Source organism: Protopterus annectens, chromosome 9.part0 (genome assembly GCF_019279795.1).
Source record: "Protopterus annectens isolate FY-2018-M chromosome 9.part0, PAN1.0, whole genome shotgun sequence".
Lineage (NCBI taxonomy): Eukaryota > Metazoa > Chordata > Ceratodontiformes > Protopteridae > Protopterus > Protopterus annectens.
Window position 1 is genome coordinate 803,429,942 of NC_056743.1, and position 16,251 is coordinate 803,446,192.

Below are 16,251 nucleotides of genomic sequence, written 5' to 3' on the forward strand. Positions count from 1 at the left end.
TTGTAATATACAGTACTGTAGGAAGTTTAATCTTAAGAAGCTTCACTGTACATCTATAAATACACATACATACATGTATATAAGAAAAATGACAAGAAATGATCATACTTAGAAACTATTACAAAGGTCATTTGTTGGCACATATTTTTCCTTGCACACCTGTCAGCAAACACCTGTGCCCTGTCAAAAGGTACCAGCCATACAGCCATAAAGGTTTGCTGTTCCCACTTCTGTCTGAAAGAGTGTTAGCCTGAAAATGATGTTATTGAGATGCTACAGGGAAGACCTACCCAAATACTGCTGCAAATGGCTGAAAACTGAATAGATGTTTTCATTAACTATGAGCTGCTATGCAAATATCTGCAGACTACAAACAGTGTCAGGTATAAAGATCCCTCTATAGAATGAATAAATAGTGCTGAAGTGAATTAGCTTTGTACGGAAAGAAAATTTGTTTGCAAGGATACATTCACAATCAAGAATGCATCCCACCTGATACTACCTCCTAATATTTTGGTTGACATATTTAATAAGATAACAGGACAGCTTAATTTAAGTTTCTAAATTTCATTTAAAATCTGAATGTAATAAACTAACTAGATATGTGCAGTTCTGAATCCCCCCACCCCAAGAACTCACCTTTTTCAAACATCTAAACTGAATGGTAGAGTAACATTTGTTAAATAAATATTTCTAAAACTTGCACATCTTTTTCTAAATGCTGTTATGAAACCCATATTCTAGTTTGCACATTTAAATATAAACATATTTTTCTAACATGGATAGGAACCTTTACTGAACAATAAATTGTTACCACTGAAAAAGGAAGCCATTATCAGTAAAGCAGATTGAATATCCATGTTTTTTTCCTTTGATTCTATCCTCAGTTTTCCTTAGGCAGAAGCACTGTAGTAATTCATTGTAATTGTGAAAATAGCTTGGATCCATGTGCAAATTTTGCAAGGGCTTAATTCTGCTTCCTCAAGATTGAATATTTTGCTTTAGTTCCTCAGCATGCATGAAACAGACACACACACACACACACACACACACCACTCTACCTCTGTCAACATATATTCTGAAAGTCTGTTTTTAGTAATATTTTGTTCTTTTTTTTTTCTCCACTGGACACGCCTGATAACTCTTGTAATACTAGCCAATTGACCCATTCATCCATTCATTCATTCATTCATTCATTCATTCATTCATTCATTCATTCAGGTGCAAGTGACAGATCTCTCCCAGAAGTGTTACAGTCCTAAAGTCCATTCATTCCTGCCCTGAGATCCTAATTAGTCCATACATGCCCCATATGGTGACAGCCAGTTAGAGAGTGGGCTAGGTTTCAGGTCTTGTGGAGCAGCCTATCTTCATGCTCCCTTCCCCCTGCATGCTCATTTAGGCCGATATATGTAACATATAATGAGCATCAGTGCAGGGCTATCCCTCACTTTTACAAGCATGCAAGCAAGCAGGAAAATCCCTGCCCACTTATGGACAGGCCTGTATGCAGCTTTTCCAGTGTCCATTGAAACATTCTGCTTTGTGTGAATGCTCCCAAGCCTGCACCCCACACACCACTTCCATCATCCCTCAGGAGCGTTGAGTGGGGTCCACATCTCTCTTCTTGTCTCTCCCATTAGACATTTCAGTCAGTGCTCAGATCATGTCACCTGGGTCACAAGCAGGGTTTTATCCCTCTACACCAATGGAGTTGGCCTGTTTTTAATAATCATACTATAATCTTATCAAGGATTGTACTGTGTATATCTATATATATATATATATATATATATATATATATATATATATATATATATGCAATGCCAGTATAACCAGAAAAGTCATACTTATACAAGCGACTACTGGTGACGTGTTAATATTTAACCTAGAAAATACTTTTAAAATAAACCATAAAAAGGGAATTTTGAAAGGGTGATTTTTGCCAAACGTGTCACTACTATTTTTATTATCTACGGTCCTCACTGCAGTAAAAAAAAAGGCAGTTTTAAACGGCATTTAAACTTGTAACCCTAGTAACATAATTTCTACAGTACTTGTTCTCAGGTCCCATGGGCTATAAAAGAAATAGATTGCAGGCAAAGTAAAAGTACCACAAATAAAGAGGATATAGTTCAAGATGGATCTTATTTTTATTTCTGAAAAAAAAAGGGGACGGTAAGATGCATGTCCTCTCTCTTTAAATTATTGGTACCTCTAGTATGCTGGTCAGATAGTGTTTCTGACATGTATGATGAGGGTGATTGAGGAAAATTTGTGATGGGTTTTAATCAAACCCGAGAACAGGGAAAGACTGCCAAAATTAAGTGTATAAAGTGCAGGGGATATAATAGTCCTGAAAATATGATTATTCCTCCAAAACAGGAACATTTGAGGAGGGAATGACACTGGTTTTCTGGGGCTGATCAATAATTTTAAAGTATCAGTGCCCTAAACAGATATGAACCTCATGGGGACCTACAGACACTGGATCCTACCCAGTTCGGCTTTGTTAAGGGCAGATCCTGCCTCTTAAACCTGGTTGATTTCTTTGAAACAGTCACCAAGGCCATTGATGAGGGGAAGGTGGTCCACACAGCCTACCTGGACCTCGCAAAAGCCTTCGATACAATACCACACTCGGGCATTATAGATAAGCTCACCAGCTTAAATATAAACCCCTATGTCACTAGATGGATTGCAAACTGGCTCAAGGACAGAACCCACATGGTTAGAATTGCTGGAGCCATGTCAGATTCCAAACCAGTTACAAGTGGTGTCCCACAAGGCTCAGTCCTGGGACCTCTCTTGTTCGGTATATATTTCTTGGAGGTACATGCCAACACGGAAGGACTGTGGCTGACCAAGTTCGCAGATGACTGCAAACTGGGCGCCATAATCGACTCTCCAGCCGACACAAGCATCCTCCAAAAGGGCCTCATAGAAACAGACAACTGGTGCCAGAGCCATGGCCTCAAGCTAAATGCCAAAAAGTGCATAGTCATCTCCTTTGGCAAAAACAAAGTGCCCACAAATTACCACATAGGTGGTAATCCATTAAGTACAGAAGAAGTAATTAGGGACCTGGGGACCCAAGTTGATAGCAATCTCTCATTTGACAACCACGTGGCCAAAGTGGTTAGAAAAACATTTTATATAGCCCACCTAATCATGAAGGGATTCACATCTAGATCAGGGGAGGTCATCGTGCCTCTTTACTCATCCCTCATCAGGCCCATAATTGAGTACAATGCCCCTTTTGGGATGTACCTTACCAGACACCTGCAGCAACTGGAAAGACCCCAAAAGTACCTCACCAAGAGGATCAAAGGGCTCAAATAGATGCCATATGCTGCCCGGTTAAAGAAACTCCAGCTCTACTCAGTGGCATACCGCCTGTCTACTCAGTGGCATACCGCCTGTTCAGAGGCGATCTGTGCCTGACATATAAAGCCATGTCCAACCTGGAATTAATGGACATGCTGCACCTCAGAAAATCCAAATCCCATCGAGCTACGCGCTCGAGAGACTTGAACCTCAGCACTGAAATAAATAGGACATGCTGGAGGGACAGATTCATAACCCAGAGGCTCCCTTCACTCTGGAATAAAATCCCAGTCCAGGTTAGGCAGAGTCCCTCATTGACTCTATTCAAGAGGAATCTTGATGAGTGGATGGGAGATCGTAGGTTTACCCCGGGTATCACTTCTGTGTCACTGTTAGACAGAGGCACAGTATACTAACCTCGAAAAAGGGCATAGCAAAATTAATTTAAAATGGGTGGCGAAAGCCAAACACATTCTGGCTAGGCTTATAAATGCCCTAGGGCAGATAGCCTAGTATGAACCTATGAACCTATGAACCTATAAAAAGTAAAATAAAATAAATAAATACGCTTTAAACATAAAGTTTAAAACAGCAGCAACGTTACATGACAGGACTCAACAAAGTGCAGTAAATACAATTAATAGTATTCAAATGCTTGCTTCAGTATTGGGGGCAGTGACCTTACACTTAATGCCATTTATTCTAATCGGCTCTGATATCACCTTTACTCACAGAAATACAAATGCCTTTTTTCACAATAAACAAGTATTTGCCTATCTTTGGCAAATAACAGGAACATTATATTTTCTAAATACTCTGCTCAAATATCTCTGATTTAAGCACTGTTGTTTCACAGAAAGGACTGGTTCCGCTCCAGTAAAATGACCCATAAGTAATGTTGATCTGAAGTATACTAATGCAGGTGAGAGCATCTGCCCATTGAAAATAAAGAATTGCCTGATAAGGTCCCTCAAATGGCATTCCAGTGGGCGATTAATTTATTTCAAATTTTGAAAAATACATGTCTGTTGCTTTGTGCATTGTTTGTTGTCTTTGCTGGTTTAGAAGGGAGGCTCCAACAATACAAAAATACTATCTCCAGACTTTCCTTATTTTTTTTTTCTGGACATCAAACCCACCATTTTCAGAACAATGGACTCTAGTTACCCTGAACAGTAGTAAAACTTGTGGAAGTGGTGGAGAACTTGTTTACAGAGACTGTCTGCAGCACCTAAAGATAACCGTTTCATTTACTCTGATAGATGACCTCAACATGTATTAATTTATCCATACATTTCTTGTAGATTTGCAATTTCAGTCTGTGCTCAGCAGTTCAGCAATTTAAAATACCCCATTAATCAGAATGCACTCCCCAGGACTTAATTTTAATACTGCAAGTAAGCAAAAAATCAGCAGTTGACATGCTAATTAAAGGCTATTTTGTGCCTTACAGGGGACTTATATTTTTATATAATTGGCCTCCTCTCTCCAGTATCCTACAAATAAATGTTCAAGACAGTTTTCCTTCCTTCCTCCCATGCCACGGTTGCACCGGGTATACCACTGACCCCAGTGCTTGTTCTCTGGTGACTGTCAGAAGATATGCATCCAGCATGAGGTGAGGAGGGTGAAAAGATGGCAGTATCCTTATCTACTGCTGCACATGGGAACCTATAGCAAATACACCTTACAATGTCTCTTCAGTCCTGCCAATAAATGTCACTGAATGAATATAAAAGGTGGCAAAATGTAAACAACTATCTTTTAACAGAGAGTTCTAACTGCAGATTGTGTGTTTTTTTATTTTATTTTTCTTTCTATTATGGAAGAAAAAAAAAAGAATAAACTCTAAACTACCTTCAGAAAAATTAAATCCTAATCATGCTCACAGTGCACTTTTATCCTGACTACAAACAGTTAAGGAGAAGAAATTGACTGTGATGACTTCCTTGTTGATTTTCAACAAAGCAAAACTGGAAAGGTGAGATGAAACTCCTTTTCTGGCATTGTATTATCCCCGCTAGGCTGTTAAAAAACTACTGCCACAAACGGAGAGGTGCACAGCTAACTAGGCTTTGAAGTAAATCGAAAATTCAATGTGAGAAAAAACTGCTTGACTGCTTTCTACAGCTAGAATGTTGCTCTTGGAGTAGAAAAGGTAAGAATGTTGATAGTGGTTTCATTTGTTAACAGCAACATTACAGAACCAGCATTTTACTTTCGCCCATTTATTAGAATGAATTACTGGTTTCTTTGTCTGACACACTGAGGCAAAACTTAGTTGTATCAGACTTTTATCGATTATGTAGTACCTGGAAAATATCAGACAATGAGTTAGAGTTACGTAATCACTTGTTGGTAACATTTTTTTAGTGTGCAGGTAAATCCTTCTTTGGGAAGAAGTTTAAAACAAGTAATGTAACAGGTCTGTAATATCTATACAACAAATATACCTGCAGGTGGGGTGTAACAGCAGAGCGTGGGTGGAACACCTGCACCAAAAGGAATTCACAATTCAAAGGAAACTCTGAAGCTGTTCCTAGTTATTCAGTTTTGTGTGGGTGCAGTTTATAAAGTGTGAAACTGAAATTAAGACATAAAATCTGCCATCCCTCTTCATTAGCAGTGCAGTTTAAGGCCATATAATCATGAGTCATGTGTGTGGGCAGTATAAATTAACTCCAGGGTTTGGTTCCCACAACCTCCACTTGCATATTGTGTGACACCTGAGCATGCCTTCGCTCTGCTGCAGGATGGTCCCTGCAAAAAGCTGGTATTAATGAGTCTGTCCTGGTATTTATGGCTGATTCTGCACTACTTTAAGGATTAACTGAGTGGAATGCTTGTATTATGCTTCACGTCTCTAAGAACTGGGTAAGTTTATTTTTGTAATCTATGTATGATATTATGCTATTGTTCTACAACTAGAGGTCTTCTTTCTGTGGCTCCACTATCAACAATATGCAGATTCTACCTAGCTGGGCATAGCTGTTTAAAAAGCAAGTAGTTAACCAGGTACTTGTGTATAGCGTGCTTTACCCATTAGAAAAATAATGGAGAGTCTGGAAGAACACCCAGAGATGAAAACTAATTCAGTGTCATAGGATACTCATATGTTGTGTCTGAAAACATAAATAATTTGCAGTCATAAAAGAAAAAAATGAAAAGGTGCTTTAATAAACAGGTTCAAAATGGACCTTCTTTTGAAAGTATAATCTCCTTTAAAAATAAAAAAAAAGATTTTTTGGAGTCATGCTAGGATGACCCTGCATTCCAAGAGAGACAATTCTAGTTATGAAGGCCAAGTCAATAAAAATTTTAAAAAAAAAGCAGGCAAGGGGGGCATGATGTTGTAAAGCAAAACAGGTATCAGTAGAAACAAATGAGAAAAGAAAGGGTCTCATGGAGCAATTCTGTTTCAGCAAAGCCAGATGAGGTAGCCTGAAAGACTGAGTGAACAGCTCAGTGAAGATTTTATACATCTCAAGGTTTGACAACCTCAGAATTAGCTTTAGTAGTTAGGGGTGCAACTCACTGCACGAGGGGGTACTGAGTAAGGGGATTTGGCTGTATGTAAGAAAAAGAAATAATTATTTTCCAGTTTTGTTTTTTCAGTCTCAGCTAGACTTCTGTGAAGTCGAGAATAGAAACTGAAAAAGCAGTCCATGATCCTTTAGAGATGATGGATACTCCCCAAAACTAGCACTTATAGCACGTGTTAAATAAATGAGAAACAGCCTAGAAAAATGTAAATGAAGCCAGATATTGGTAGATGTGCATTAATGCCACAAGGTGTAGTAACGTATACCATACGGAAAGATATGCAGAGTAATGGAAGGTTTGGATGATGTTAGCACCTTAGATTCACTTTAAAGTTAGCTTCAGAACATAATTAAGAAGTATATAACACAGTGGTCAGAGTTTCAGGTGAACAAGGTGAGTTTTCAGTACCAGCAATGGCAAGGGATTTCGATGCTATGCAGGCTCTGTTGTGCTTGATTAGTGTTGTGTTCAGTTGTTAAGTCCGTGGTACTCAGCTGAACAAAGTCTACAAAGACGTCACACAGATAATCCAGCTTCATAATACCGACCAGTGAACTAACTGATGAAGTGTTTGATTGATTGATTGATTGACTAACTCCTTGTACAAATTAAGCTCCCTTTTTTCTTTTTTTCTTTTGTGAAACTACATTTATGCCCAGCTGTTCATAACACTTTTTGAGTACAAACGAGGAATCTAAATAGTTTATGATACTCATGGCCCACCTCTGTTTAAGGGACTTGGATCATGGAAATCACTCTAGAAGCTAAGGACTGACTGTACTCCTCATATTGTCAGAGATCAAGTAACAGCTGTAAGGGCATGGGACGGCACAGGTAGAAGCTATAAAAATAAAAAAAAAAATCTGTCATCAGTCAAGGAAGGTGGTGGCTCTCTGGAAAATTCTGCTACAAAAAGAGGTTGAACAAACATTAACAAATGGCTTCAAGAAAATTTGAAACTGATGTATTGTAAGATGATAAGTGGTGGGGGGCAGTGGCTGCACATGGCAGCTGCAATAATTCCACCATCTCAGTAGACCCTTAACTTCTTCCTCCATCACCTTATTATTATTATTATGTACTTATAACTGACCAGTGACAATTATTTGTTTTCAGAAGGGGGATTTACCGATCTGGTTAGTGTTTAACCAGTTGCTTTAAGAAATGAGCAAATAAGGTGGGCCTTGTGATTCATATATGCCACCACAATCTACATTTATTTTTTTTTTATAAAATATTATGCTTGTTAATGCTAGTCAGGTATAGTGAAACTCTTACTTTACCAAAATGACAAAATCCGGAAAGTTGAACTGATGTTTTAATATGAAAAAAGGTCAGAAAACAGGTAAGGATTGTAGCAACATATTCACATGCTAGGAAATAGCAGAGGTGATAGAACATCGATATCAGGTTCCAAAGTGGAAAAAACAAACAAAGCTGACAGCAATAGCCACCCTAAGAACAAATGTACAATGACCAACTCAAGGTCTATTTTCATCATGCAGTTAATATAAACCATTAAAAGATAAATGACTGCAGGTTTTCAGGGCTGAAATTAACAAATTCAGAGAGCAAAGCAGGGCTATTTTAGTGCATGGTTGAGGAAGAAAGAAAAAGGTCAACAGTAGAAAAGTGGAATAGATGAGGCAACGGGGAGCATAGCAAATGTGACTAAAAGCTTAAGAGTTACAAAAATAGACCAAAGACAAGTACTGCAGGGAGTATCACAGAATAATGAACTATCTCTTCTCTCAAGTCTTACATTGCTTGGTGTGGGGACTAAAGTCCATTACCTATTTATGCTGTCAGAGAAGAAAGGGGGTAAAGGGTTCATCTGAACACCATTCCCGTGAGAAGGTTGCTGTAGGCTTTAAATACACATTAATGCCAATACATTCTTAACTGGCATTAAAGATACTAATGAGGCACAGTTACTGGTACTGAAGGCTCTACATTCTACAGGCTCACTTCAGGGATATGCTTCACAGACTTGCCCAGGTTATTTTCTTTTTCACCCTATAATATTATCAACATAAACGGGTTTGGATATTCTTGATTGTGAATAAGTCACAGTTTGCTTTTTTCTGGTAGCATTAATAAAATATGTTTGGTAAAGCATCAAAATACTTCATTGTTATTCATTTCCTAAGTAACATATACTTCTACATGCCATTGTTATCTATTCACATTTTCCTAGCTACTAGAGACATCAGCACTTAACCTGATTTATTTATTTATTTATTTATTTTTGTTTGTTGACCAGGGAAGTCTAACTGGGTGTAGACTACCTTTTCAGCAGAGCCCTTGGTAAAAAAAGCTCCATTGGTAACATTTAATACAGGATACAATGTAAATTAACATGGGTAAATGAAGCATTAATGTCATCTATGACAGTACAGTATTAGAAAATTACAAACAGTAGCATATTGAACTCATTCACGTCGCATAAAAACATTTGGGATAAAAGAATACATTCATAGTGGTATAATACATTAACACTGTTACAATCACAGTGCCACATTAAAATAGAATTACTTGCACTCCTGCAGCCACAGAAGTATTGTCTTGCAAGGTCCTCTGAAATTAAGCTCTAGACTGTCACAGAGAATTGCTGCGGATGGGTGAAAAGCAGTTCATAAACACTGTTATCCTGGCAGTTGGAAAACCACAGTCAGATGCAAAATAATATGCAAATGTCAAGCAACTGACAGCAGTTCTAGTGCCTGCTAGAATCCCAGTGTTTTCATTGGAAGAACACTAGTTTTCATTGGAAGAACACTGAGATTAATCAGTCCCTCTCAAAATACTATGAGTTGTTACAGAAGAATTTTCCAGAACTTACACACATTCCTCCTGTCCTGTCTGCTTTAGAGGATGTGTGTCTTAGTAGCTGCAATTTTGCTGATAGCAAGCTGTCCGTAAAAAGGCAGATAGGATGTATAAAGTTTCAGTCTTTTAAATTTGTATACACTATTCCCAAACCTGACCCAGCAGCTGTAGCCTTAGTTGACAACTCTGCAAAACACTTACATCATTCCAATCCTAATCTTTCTAATGAGGATGTGAAAATTATTGATAGGTATGGGAAAAAGTATATACTTCTGCAACTTTGAATTTCAGAATTTTAAGTTGTCAGGCTGATATGTAAAAGTTTATTCTAACATATTGGGAATGTATGAGGAATGGTTATCTATAGAAGAAAAATCTGCTTTAAATAACTTAGTTTCTTCTATTGCACAGGTCACCACTCATTGTTTACAGTCTGTGTATGACTATGTTGATATTTCTTCCAGGGCTATGACCACTGGTACTGTTTTAAGGAGATTTGCTTGGCTGTATTCTCAAAACCTCTGAAATGATGTAAAAATGGTATTTTAAATTCTCCCCTGGATAGAGATTTAGGGTACTTGCATATTATCGCAACCACATTCCCAAACAACTCACTTAACTCATTTTGTAATCAGAAAAGAAACCCCCCTTCTGAGAAGAACTCGATGTAGCCATGAAGTACATCCTCGTTGGATAACAGTAAAACTTAGAAAAAAAAATGTTAAAAAAAAAACGAATCACCAACTCGAACATTGATCTCATTGTGGAGCTTTTCTCCACGAGTCTTTGCTGAAAAACGGGTTACTGTCTAGTTGCACATTCATGGTTAAAAAAAAATGCGAAACAGATAGATTAACTTTTAATTTTTTTCCCTTGTTCAGTGAAATGGTGGGGTTGCAGTAATGCAAAACAAGCCACAAAATTATTTGAACCCGGTTCTGTACCTGTTAGGACGAGTGTCAAGGTAGCTGCCGCGAACAAGCATTGGGATACCTTTACTTCCTCCTCAGTAGTCACGGAAGCGAGCCAGCAGTCACAAAAGAGAAAAAAAGGGAGAAACAGGGTGGTGTTGAGGGAAATGAGTGCAACTTGTTTGACAAAGTAAGCCAGCAACACCTGTACTTTACCTTCTCATGATTAAGTACAGCTCCAAATGCCGCACCACTAACGACACATCTGTAAAAGCAGCCATATACTTTTTCTCAATAAGTCATGCTGCTAAAGGACGTTAACAAGGAAGAAGATTTTTGCCTCTATTCCTTTTTTTGTTTCAGAAACAAGGTGATACAAGAGTAATAATGACCTTACACAACTCTTCTGCCTTTAACATAAACATTGTTTTGCGGTCACTGCAGGAATTATACGGGGTTAGGAATGTGGTTGCGATAAAACGTAAGTACCAGATTTAGTGCTTGGCCCCTCTGATGCAGAGATAATCAAAAAGTGTGATGAAAGGGGCAAGTTGATCTAGGGAATCTCTAAGTTTTTCCAGCCCTCCTTTTCCAATTGTTCAAGGGATTTTCTTTTTCCTCACCCAATTTCAGCAAAAAACAGAATAAACATTATTCAGGTAAACAGATGTTTTAAAAGAAGTGACAAAGAGGTTCCAAAAAGGAGTCTCAAACCTCCCCTAAACAAAGGCAGTCCAACAAATCTGAATGACTGTGCAAGAGACCTTGTGATCCCCTCCTACCCTGGCCCTTTTTCTCTTCCAGAAAGTCTGAATCTCCAGTTTTCTCTTCAGCAACAGATTGTTTCAGACAAATTGGTTCTGAAAAGCATTCTTCAAGAATACAAATGGCTTTGGGAGGAAATTCCTCCCTTCCAGTGATCCTGCAGATCAAACTCTTTTGTTTCCACCTGTTCTTCTCACGTGTAGTCCTAAGGAGTGATAGAACCAATTCCTCCTTCCCAAGTGGGGAAGAGGGTTTATTCAAGGATGTTCCTAGTTCCAAAGAAAGAAAATGCTAGGGGCGTTTCTGGGTCTTTCTTTTTTAAACCTGTTTGTGATTATGCCCAAATTCAAAATGATGTAATTTCACAACCTATTGACTCTTCCTCCTCTTTCAAGTTTCCTGATAACACTAGACTTAAAAGAAACTTATTATCATATTCCTGTTCATCCAGACATCAGACATTTCTTAAGGTTTTGTGCATCTGGATAACATTATCAGTTGTCTGCCTTCCCCTTTGGAATATCTACTGTACTAAGATTGTTCACAAAGTGTCTAGCTACATTTATAGCTCATTGCAGGCTACAGGATATCCACATTTTCCATATTTAGACAACTTGCTTATCTTTGCAGAGTCTTTTATAAAATGTCGGGAATCTCTCTCTTGTTAAAGAAATCTCTTGCACAAGCTGGGATTCCAAGAAGACTTTCAAAAGTCTTTCTCAACTCCCTCACACAGGATCGTGTTCCTGACATGTTAACTAGCCATCTCGGTTCAAAAAGCTTTTCTTTCATAGAAAAAATAGATTTTATTTAGATGTATTTCTAAAGTTTTCCACTTAGCTTTGGTCACTGTAAGGGAATACCGCAGGATTTTGTGTCTCATAGCATCTATGATTCTCATGATACCCCTGGCAAGACTCCACGTGGGAAAGATACAGTGGTATCTGAAATCTCTTTGGTCCCAGCATCAACACTGTTTCTATTTTCAGATCCCAGTACTGGAGTCTGTCAGAAAAGAAATAATTTGGTGGAGACATCAGATATCCTTAAATCAAGCTCTTCCCTTCTCCCTTCCTGCTCCAGTCACCATACATGGTTTGGACTTTGCTTGGGGAGCAGTTTCAGGAGAGATAAATCTGCAGGGGGTGTGGAACACCAAAGACAGATGCAAGGGCATAAATTTATTTATTTTATTTATTTATTTTACATTTGTTAACCGGGATAGTCCAACTGGATACATGTCCATTTTCAGTGGAGGCCCGGGGAGATAAGCTTCAAAGAAACACATATGCAAGACATACAAACAATATATTTTACATGTTTTTAGTATATTCAAACAGACAATATAGATGAGCACACATTATTAATTCCTTCACAAAGACACATATAATGATCAATACATATACAAACAATAAAGTATGTTAAATATCTATCTAGAGTCACATCATGCATCTGAAAGTAGTATTGATAAGACTAAACAGTCATATCATGAGATTATGTGTTTAAGGCAAGAGTTATAGCAGGAGTGGAGTAGGACTGAAGTTAGTCTGGTGTGGAACAGGGACGTAACCATTTGTTGATGAGATGACTTTTGATAGATTTCTTAAATTTGGATAGAGAAGATTCCAGGGTAATGGATGGAGGCAGGGAGTTCCAAATTTTGGATATGTAAGATGAGTAGAGGGAGTCAACAGCATGGTTGTGTGATCTAGTAACTGTTAATAGTAACTTATCTGTGGAGCGGAGTTGCCTAGGACAGGAATACTGCTGAATTAGGCTGCTTGATGGTGTTTTATTTGGGTGGGAGAGCAGCTTATAAGTAATGATAAGTTGATTGTAGATTAATACATTTGGCAGTTCAAGCCAGTCCAATTGTTTTAGGTTATGACAGTGATGGGTTCTAAAAGATGAGTTATTAGCAAATCTGGCTATTTGATTATAGCATGTTGCCAGTTTGCTGGTTTCTGTTTTGGATAGATTTGTTAGGACTGGGGATGCATAAAGTAATGTTGAGAGCACGTGAGTGCGAACAATTGTGGTCCTAGCAGTATGGGTCAAGTAGAATTTGTGTTTGTATAAACTACCTAGCTTTCTGTGAGTATTTTTAATAGCTAGATTAATGTGGATATCAAACATTAACTTGTTATCAATGGTGACGCCTAGTAGTTTTGTGTGAGATACGGATGTGATAAGTGTACCATTTTTAGAGTGAATATTGAAAGTGGCGGTAAGGCTGGTATTTTGTGAGGGGTGAAATAGCAGGATCTTGGAATTTTTCGGGTTAAGAATAAGGCCATTGTCAGTAAGCCAGTTTTCAACTAAGTGGAAATTATCCTGGGTTTTATTGTGTAGTTCTTGCAGGGTTGAGGTACTGCATATTATAGTGGAATCGTCTGCGTATTGGATAAGGCTAGTGCTATTTACTGCTGAGTGGAGATTGTTTGTGAAAATTGAGAATAGCAAGAGACCCAGTATTGATCCCTGAGGTACCCCAAGAGTGACTGGTAAAAGTGGAGACAAGTTATTGTTCCACCGTACTGCTTGTTGCCTGTCCTTAAGATAGTTGTCAAACCAGGAGATTGATTGGTTGTCTAATCCTAGGTTTTTGAGGTGGCAGATGAGTTTGTCATGGCTAACCATATCAAAGGTTTTTGATAGGTCTAAGAAAAGGGCAGAAGTAAGTTTACCATTGTTTCTGTTATGGTTTATGGTATCTGTGAATGCTAACAGAGCTGTGGTGGTACTATGACCTGGACAGAAACCATGCTGAGTTGGAGATATGAGTTCCTGATTTATAAGGTGGGACATAAGTTGATGGTGGATGCATTTTTCTAATATTTTAGCCAGTGGAGATAGAATAATGATTGATCGGTAGTTGAATATGTCATAGGAAGCGCCACCTTTGTGAAGAGGTATGATATAGGCAGTTTTCCAAATCAGGGGCACTGTAGCTTCAGTAATTGATCTAGTGATTAGTATAGAAACTGGTACAGCTATTTCTGCTGCTGCCAGTTTTAGAAATTCATTGGGGAGGGAATCTATTCCTAGTGTTGTGGGTTTCAGCTGGGATAGTAGTTTTCTTATGTAGGAGGTTGGGGTGGCTTGCAGTTTAAAAGTGGGTATGTAGTTAGTGGAGGTGGGGACACCTGTTGTAGTGACAGTGAGATATTGTTGGGCTAGAGCTTGTACGGTTTCAGTAAAGAATGTATTGAATGATTCGGCTATGTTGTCTTTTGTTAAATCTGATGTTGGGGGCAGGGTAATGGTTTTACCAGGGTGTAGTAACTTGTTTAAACCTGCCCAAAATTTCTTAGGGTTATTCATGTGTTGGGTTTGATGCGTAATGAAGTAGCTTCTCTTGTCTTGGATAACTAGTTTTTTGGTTAGATTCCTAATCTATTGGTAGGCTTACTATGTACTAGGGCTTTTATTGGACCTCCAGGTTGTCCAGGCTCTATTTCTTTCAGCTATTTTTTGCCTAGTTTCCCTAGTTAACCATGGAACTGGTTTTGACTGTACTCTAGTAGTTCTTGCAGGGGCGTGTCTGTTTAATATATCTAAGAAGGTGGAGTTGAAGTGTTGAATAGCTTCATTTAAGGGTAGGTAATAAAGGTCAGACCAATTATATAGCTTTAGTTCTTGTCTGAAGTGAGTGGGGTTAAAGTGTTTTTTGTTTCTAATTGTCTGAAGTATAGGACTTTGGGGGTGATGGGAGTTGTATTTAAGTAAAAAAGTAGTTTGATGGTCACTCAATGAGTCTGGAAGGGTTCCGGCTAAGTAGGAGCAGGGTATTTTATTTAGTAAGATCCAGTCTAATAGGCTTTCTTTTTTATTGTTTATAACTATTCTGGTGGGCTGTTTGATTACTTGAGAGAAGGTATGAAGATTGATATGGCTAGTGGGTAGTTGAGCAAAGCATGTGAGCCAGTCTATATTAAAGTCACCTAATACAATTGTCTCTTGAGGCATGGATTGAGATAACCATTGAAGGAAAGTCTCCATGATAGGGATGTTATTGCCTGGTGGAATATATCATGTTACTAGGTTGATGGCTTTTCTGCTACTTATTTTAAGCTTTGCTAAGAGTCTTTCTGCTTTTTCTAAAGGGGGTGTAGTTACCGCGAGTTTAATTATAGAAAAACTGTTTTTGTACAGCAGGGCAATGCCTCCGCCCTTTTTACCTAGTCTGTCTTGCCTAAGTATACTATATCCAGGTGGTAGGATCTTGGTATCTTGGGTAGATGGTTTTAGCCATGTTTCTGCTATACTGACTATATCAGGGGAGTATTGAGAGATTAGAGTGTGTAGTTCATGTGTTTTGTTGTTTATGCTTCTAATATTTAGGTTTAGGAGGAGAAGACTGTTTAATGGCCTGGAGTTAAGTTGTGTTGTCTTGGGAAGCTGATGTGAATTGGTCAGAGGACTTGTATTGTTAGGTCCTGGGTTTGGGTGGATATCCCCAGCACTCAGGAGTTGGTGATGGACATTATGCATTTATTTTCCTAGTTTTTCTAGTATGGTACAGAATTTTTGGGTTGCTGTTGATTTGGGGTAAGAGGTAAAGAGTCTAATATGGTTATAGCTTACATCAGTGGTATTGTATAAGCTGGGGTTAATTGTTAGGGAGTAAGGAGATAGGATGGGAGATAAATTGGCAGTGGCTTTATGGGGTAGTGGGAAGTTGTTCTGTTCTGGGTAGTTGTAAGATGTAGTGTGATAGGCACATACTAAGAAGGATAGTAGTGACAATTGCAGGAGGTATGTCTTCATTATTAAGGTGGTAATTGGTTGGATTTGCAGGTGTGGTATGTTTGAGTAAATGTGGGGTGGGAGGGATATGGATTGGTTGTTGGGTGTGTGGGGGGAGTGGATAACT

The 16,251-nt window shown here is 38.4% G+C and overlaps 1 protein-coding gene across 4 annotated transcripts in view; it reads left to right on the forward strand.

Annotated features, from left to right (window-relative positions):
• The first annotated feature begins 5,326 nt into the window (after positions 1-5,326).
• Positions 5,327-16,251, forward strand: part of LOC122811541 (small cell adhesion glycoprotein) — a 236,742-nt gene continuing 225,817 nt past the window's right edge. The window contains exon 1 of one of the 4 annotated variants that reach the window (XM_044083443.1): positions 5,327-5,485. The gene's annotated coding sequence lies outside the window, so the exon portion shown is untranslated. Of the gene's footprint in view, positions 5,486-5,964; positions 6,202-16,251 lie in introns of those variants that run through there. The other 3 variants (XM_044083441.1, XM_044083444.1, XM_044083442.1) reach the window with 3 other exon arrangements.